The following is a 5631-nucleotide window of genomic DNA, read 5'->3' on the forward strand; positions in this document are numbered from 1 at the left end:
GCAACCTTGGCTCACTGCAACCTCCACCTCCTGAGGGGGTTCAAGTGATTCTCCTGCCTCAGCCTCCTGAGTAACTGGGGTTACAGGCGCCCACCACCATGACTGGCTAATTTTTGTATTTTTAGTGGAAATAAGGTTTCACCATGTTGGCCAGGCTGGTCTCGAACTCCTCACCTCAAGTGATCTGCCCACCTCGGCCTCCCAAAGTGCTGGGATTACAGGCATTAGCCACTGCACCCAGCCCCACATTGACCTTCTAACCTATAGAACTGTAAGATCACAAATTTCTGTTGTTTTAAGCCACCTAGTCTGATAATTTGTTGTAGCAGTGATAGAAAACGAATCCAGGGAAGTTCAGGTTTTAATCTTGAGCATGCCCTCAACTCTGCAGGGAGTATTGATCAGGTGGATTCTGCCAGGAATGGCCTGGCAGGTTGGAGGAAAACAGGCCTGGACCATTGAGTAAGTGGGGATGATGGCCCTGGGCCAAGCTGTCGTGGGGGTGGGTAAAGGGTGTGCCTCTCCCCATTCTTGCCATCAGGCTTTGCCAGGCGCCAGTCCACCCAGGCCGCCCTGTGCCTTTTACCCATCGCTTCTTGTTCCTGAATTCCTTACATCCTCCTGGGGTGCCTAGTGACGTGGCCAGAGCCTGAATCACGATCCCCATTTTACAGATGGAAACTAAAGCTCAGGGCACTGACAGTGATTTGCTGAGCCTAGAAGCGGCAAGGCTGTGGGCTCTGGCCCCTCCTTCTCCTCTCAGGCTTCTAACCTCACAATCATCATTCCTGCCCATCCCCAGGACGCAGCTCTCAGAGAGGAGGGGCAGCTCAGTGCCTTGAGCCCTGGCCTCTGAGCCGTCAGTCAGGTTCTGAGCTGTCTCTGCTGCTGCTTTGCTCTGTGACCACAGGCAAAGGACTTTCTCTTTTGGAGCCTCCTTGTCTGTAATATGGGGTAGTAGCATCAGCTCAGGCAAGTCCCAAACCAGATAAGGGATGGACGTGCACGTATTTTGTTCGTGGGAATGCGCAGCCCCTCAGGTGACATGGTTTCACGGAAACATTAGAACAAGAGCTTTGGGGCCTGGCCAGCTGGCTGTGCTGCTTGATTGGAATGGCTGTAATGATGAAGCCACCTGAGCCTGTGGGAATGAGGCTGAGGCCAAGCCCCCATCCCCTGCCCATCTGCTGAGAGTCCTCCATTGAGGGGGGTAGGGGTCAGGGAAGTGTCAGATGCTCCATTCAGAGCTGGGGACAAAACAAAATTACAGGGATGGAAGAGGGAGAGACAAAGCCACTCACCCAAGGCCACACACAGCTGGGGACCAACCCGGAGCTCTTTGAAGAAGTTCTGGGCTGGGTGGGTGATTAGGGGACCCTCGAGTAGGGGTAGAGAGCAGCGGAGCCCCCAAACCTGGTGCAAGCCCCTGCTTTCCTCCCTCAGCCTTCCAACCAGGACTAGAAATGCTACCTGCACTCTGGGGACTCTTTTCAACCCACCTGGATGTGAAGTGTTCTGCCCAGTGCCAGTCCCCTTGCCGTTCGATCCACTCCTGCTGTCATTCAGAGCAGGGGCCCTGACCAAGTCCACATTGCAGAAGTGATCGGTGCCTGGCCCCGGGTTCTGCGCTGTGCAAGCACGCAGGGAGGGCGCTTCTTTCTCCCCATTCACAGCTGCGGTTGTCACTTGGCTGGGGCCCAGGGAATCCCTGGGGAGGTTCTGCTGAATGGACAGGATCTTTGTGTGTATACCCAGCACCACCATGGGAGCCCTGCCATTCATAAGGCCATGTATAAAACAGGATTTTGCTTCCTAAAATTGGCTTTTTTGTGCACATTCTCAGGCTGTATGTAGGGGCCTGGGGTGTGGGTAGGGAGGCTGGAATAGCCTGAGCCACGGGGAAGCGTGGCCTGCATTTTTGACCCAAGAGACACTCAGGTCAAGCGCTGCATCCCCCAGTCTGGACCCCAGGGTCTGATGCCTCAGCCAGGGCCTGAACTGTCCTGGACAGAAGGGCTCCTGGACACCCCGGTAGCTCAGGGGAAGGATCCAAAAGGGCATCTGGGGCTGGGTGCAGTGGCTCACACCTGTCATCCCAGCACTTTGGGAGGCCGATGTGGGCAGATCAACTGAGGTCAGGAGTTCAAGACCAGCCTGGCCAACATGGTGAAACCCTCTCTCTACTAAAATTACAAAAATTAGCCAGGCGTAGCGGCGCACGCCTGTAGTCCCATCTACTTGGGAGGCTGAGGCAGAAGAATTGTTTGAGCCTGGGAGGTGGAGGTTGCAGTGACTAAGATCACACCACTGCACTCCAGCCTGGGTGACAGAGCAGACTCTGTCTCAAAAAAAGGCCGGGCTCAGTGGCTCACGCCTGTAATCTCAAAACTTTGGGAGGCCGAGGCAGGCCAATCATGAGGTGAGGAGATCAAGACTATCCTGGCTAACACAGTGAAACCCCATCTCTACTAAAAATACAAAAAATTAGCCGGGCGTGGTGGTGGGTGCCTGTAGTCCCAGCTACTCTGAGGCAGGAGAATGGCGTGAACCCGGGAGGCAGAGCTTGCAGTGAGCTGAGATCCGGCCACTGCACTCCAGCCTGGGGGACACTGTGTGACTCCGTCTAAAAAAAATACAAAAAAAAAAGGGGGGGGCATTTGGGAGGGGCAGAGCAGGCCGCAACGGAGAAACATCCAGAGTAGGGTATTTGGCTTCCCTCTCCTCAGCCTGGAGCCTCTCCCTTGTCCTGAGATGAGCCCAATAGGCTCCCCCACCGACCCCACAGCCGCCTCCCCCACTGTGATCACTACACAGGGACTGACTCAGCCCTTCCTTCCCCTCCCAGCCTCTCCTTCCTGGAAATTGTCATCATCAGCGGCCATAGCACCCCCGTGGGACCTGGGGGATGGAGTTGGAAGCCCCCTCCCGCAACGCTGGCCAGATTGGAGGGACCAGCAGGGAAGCTCCCTCCTACCCCCAGGGAGGCTGAAGCCAGCTCTCCATGGCCGCACCACCTGGAACCCGGGACCCTGGGAGGCAGATGAGATGACAGGGACCTAGGGTCTGGGAGCAGAGTCACAGGAAAGGGTGGTATCTAGGGAAGGCGCATCTTGGGGGTGCATCTAGGGGAGGTGCTAAGAGGTGACAGGGGTCTCTGGAGGTGCCCCAGTCCCTCTGCTAGGATGCAGGGTGGCAGGGACCTGAGAAGGTGCTCAGCCACCCTCGGCAGCTTCCGACGTCCCAGCCTGAGCTCAGCCTGCAGGGCCCTGTGGCCTGAGCCAACCCCAGACCTGGGTTGGATTTTTTCCTTGGTTGTTTCTTGCTTCCTTCCTCCCCTGGACTCCTGCCAACTCCAGCCCTGCCCTCCTCGCTCTTCACCCCACTTCGGAGAACTGTGACCCACTGCAGGCTGGGATTTGAGATGAGAGGTCACCCTGGGAGTTACCTCCAGCTGCTGCCTCTGCCTGGGACCCCTCCTTGGGAGTTGGGTGGCAGGACCTGTTGGGGGGACTTTCCTTTGCATCTGGATTTTGGTCTCGGGCCCAGGGCTATGGGGGTTTCCAGCGTGGTGACAGCCTTGTCCTAGCAGGGACCAGCCCAAGCACTTCCTCCCAGAGCCCTCTGGGAGTGTCCCAGCCCCAAAGCTGTCATTTTGTCCTCGGGAGTAAATCGTGGAGTCAGCAGAGGCTGTCTTCCACACTTGCTGTGCTTCCAGGTGTCTTGTCCTTATTCTGAAAACCTAGGCTTGCATTGCTCCTGTGCCTAGGGCTATGCTGGACTAGAGAAGGCGCAGGTGGCCAAACTGGGCCCAGCCCTCGGGGAACAGATAACCTGCGTGAGAAACAAATAATTGATTCTGCCCTCTGTCCTTCCCAGGCCAGCATGGAGCAGATTCAGCCAATGACTGGGAATTGAATGAAAAACCAAAGAGCACAGCCATGAGATCTGTCTGCTACAGGTGGGAAAGCAGATGGGAGAGTGAGAAGGGCTTCAAGGAGAAGGTGATATGTGAACAGGGCATAAATGGACAAATAGGAGTTTTTCAGGCACAGAAAAGGAAGGACATTCCAGAGGAAGCAGGCAGAGGCCTGGCAAGGCAAAGGCCAGGAGGATTGCAAGTAAAGTCATGGTATGATCGGAAAACAAGAGATGTCCAGTTGCCCATGGCATAGGAGAGAGGCCAGGGCAAAAGGGTAGTGGGTAAGCACTATATTCCCTGCCCGGCATCCATCTCTTACTCTGACTGTCCCTCAGTTTTCTAGTCTCCAGTGTGACTGAACCCACACCCCCAAGCTCTAAAAGTGGGTTTGAGTCCTGTGCCTAGCCAATCTGAGTCATGGGAAAGGCTCTGGCATATGACATCAAAGAGCCCAGGAACTTGCTGGGACTGTTAGGGTCACAAATGCCAAGATGCCAGGTCAGAGCTGCTGGTGGCCAGCTCTGCCACCCTAAGGGGAGAGCCTACCTAAGAATAAAGCCAACAAAGAAGAAAACAGCACCAAGAGAATGAGTCTCAATGACATTGCCTGTGCTGCTGGATCCAGTCATGCCTGAAGCAGTTTCCATTCTACGAGTCAACACATTCCAGTTTTGGCTTTATACAATTAGGGTTGGGCTTCTGTCACTTGCCACTGAGAATGAAGGGCCCATTGCAGAATAGCTAAAGGCAGGTGATCACTCATGAGAATTGCCAAATGCCGTGGGAAAGGCAACGAGGATCTGTGTGTACAGGTACAATGCCATCAGAACTACATTTTCTTTCATTTAAATTGTTTTTTGAGGCCGAGTGCAGTGGCTCATGCCTGTAATCCCAGCACTTTGGGAGGCCAAGGCAGGTGAATCACCTGAGGTTAAGAGTTCGAGACCAGCACGGGCAACATGGTGAAACCCTGTCTCTACTAAAAATACAAAAATTAGCCAGGCGCGGTGGCACCCGCCTGTAGTCCCAGCTACTCGGGAGGCTGAGGCAGGAGAATCACTTGAGCCTGGTAGGTGGAGGTTGCAGTGAGCCAAGACTGTGCCACTGCACTCCAGCCTAGGCGACAGAGTGAGACTCCATCTCAAAAATAAATAAATAAATAAAAATAATTACTTTTTGATTAGGTAATGCTCTTTCTTTTTCTCTTTTTGAGATAGGGTCTTGCTCTATCGCTGGAATGCAGCGGTGTGATCACTGCTCACTGCAGCCTCAACTTCCTGCGCCCAAGCAATCCTCCTGAGTAGCTGTGACCACAGGCACATGCCACCATGCTCAGCTAATTTTTGTATTTTTTATAGAGACGGGGTTTCACCATCTTGCCCAGGCTGGTCTTGAACTCCTGGGCTCAAGCAATTCATCTGCTTCGGCCTCCCAAAATGCTGGGATTACAAGGGTGAGCCAATGGGCCTGGCTGAGGTAATGCTTTCATGTGATTCAAAATTCAGAAGTTGGCTGGACGCGGTGGCTCACACCTGTAATCCCAACAGTTTGGAAGGCTAAGCGGGAGCTTATCACCTGAGGTCAGGAGTTTGAGACCAGCCTGGCCCACAAGGTGAAACCCCGTCTCTCCTAAAAATACAGAAATTAGCCAGGCATGGTAGCGGGCGCCTGCAATCCCAGCTACTCAGGAGGCTGAGGAAGGAGAGTCACTT

The sequence above is a fragment of the Colobus angolensis genome, unplaced genomic scaffold, assembly GCF_000951035.1.
Source record: "Colobus angolensis palliatus isolate OR3802 unplaced genomic scaffold, Cang.pa_1.0 Scaffold21, whole genome shotgun sequence".
Lineage (NCBI taxonomy): Eukaryota > Metazoa > Chordata > Mammalia > Primates > Cercopithecidae > Colobus > Colobus angolensis.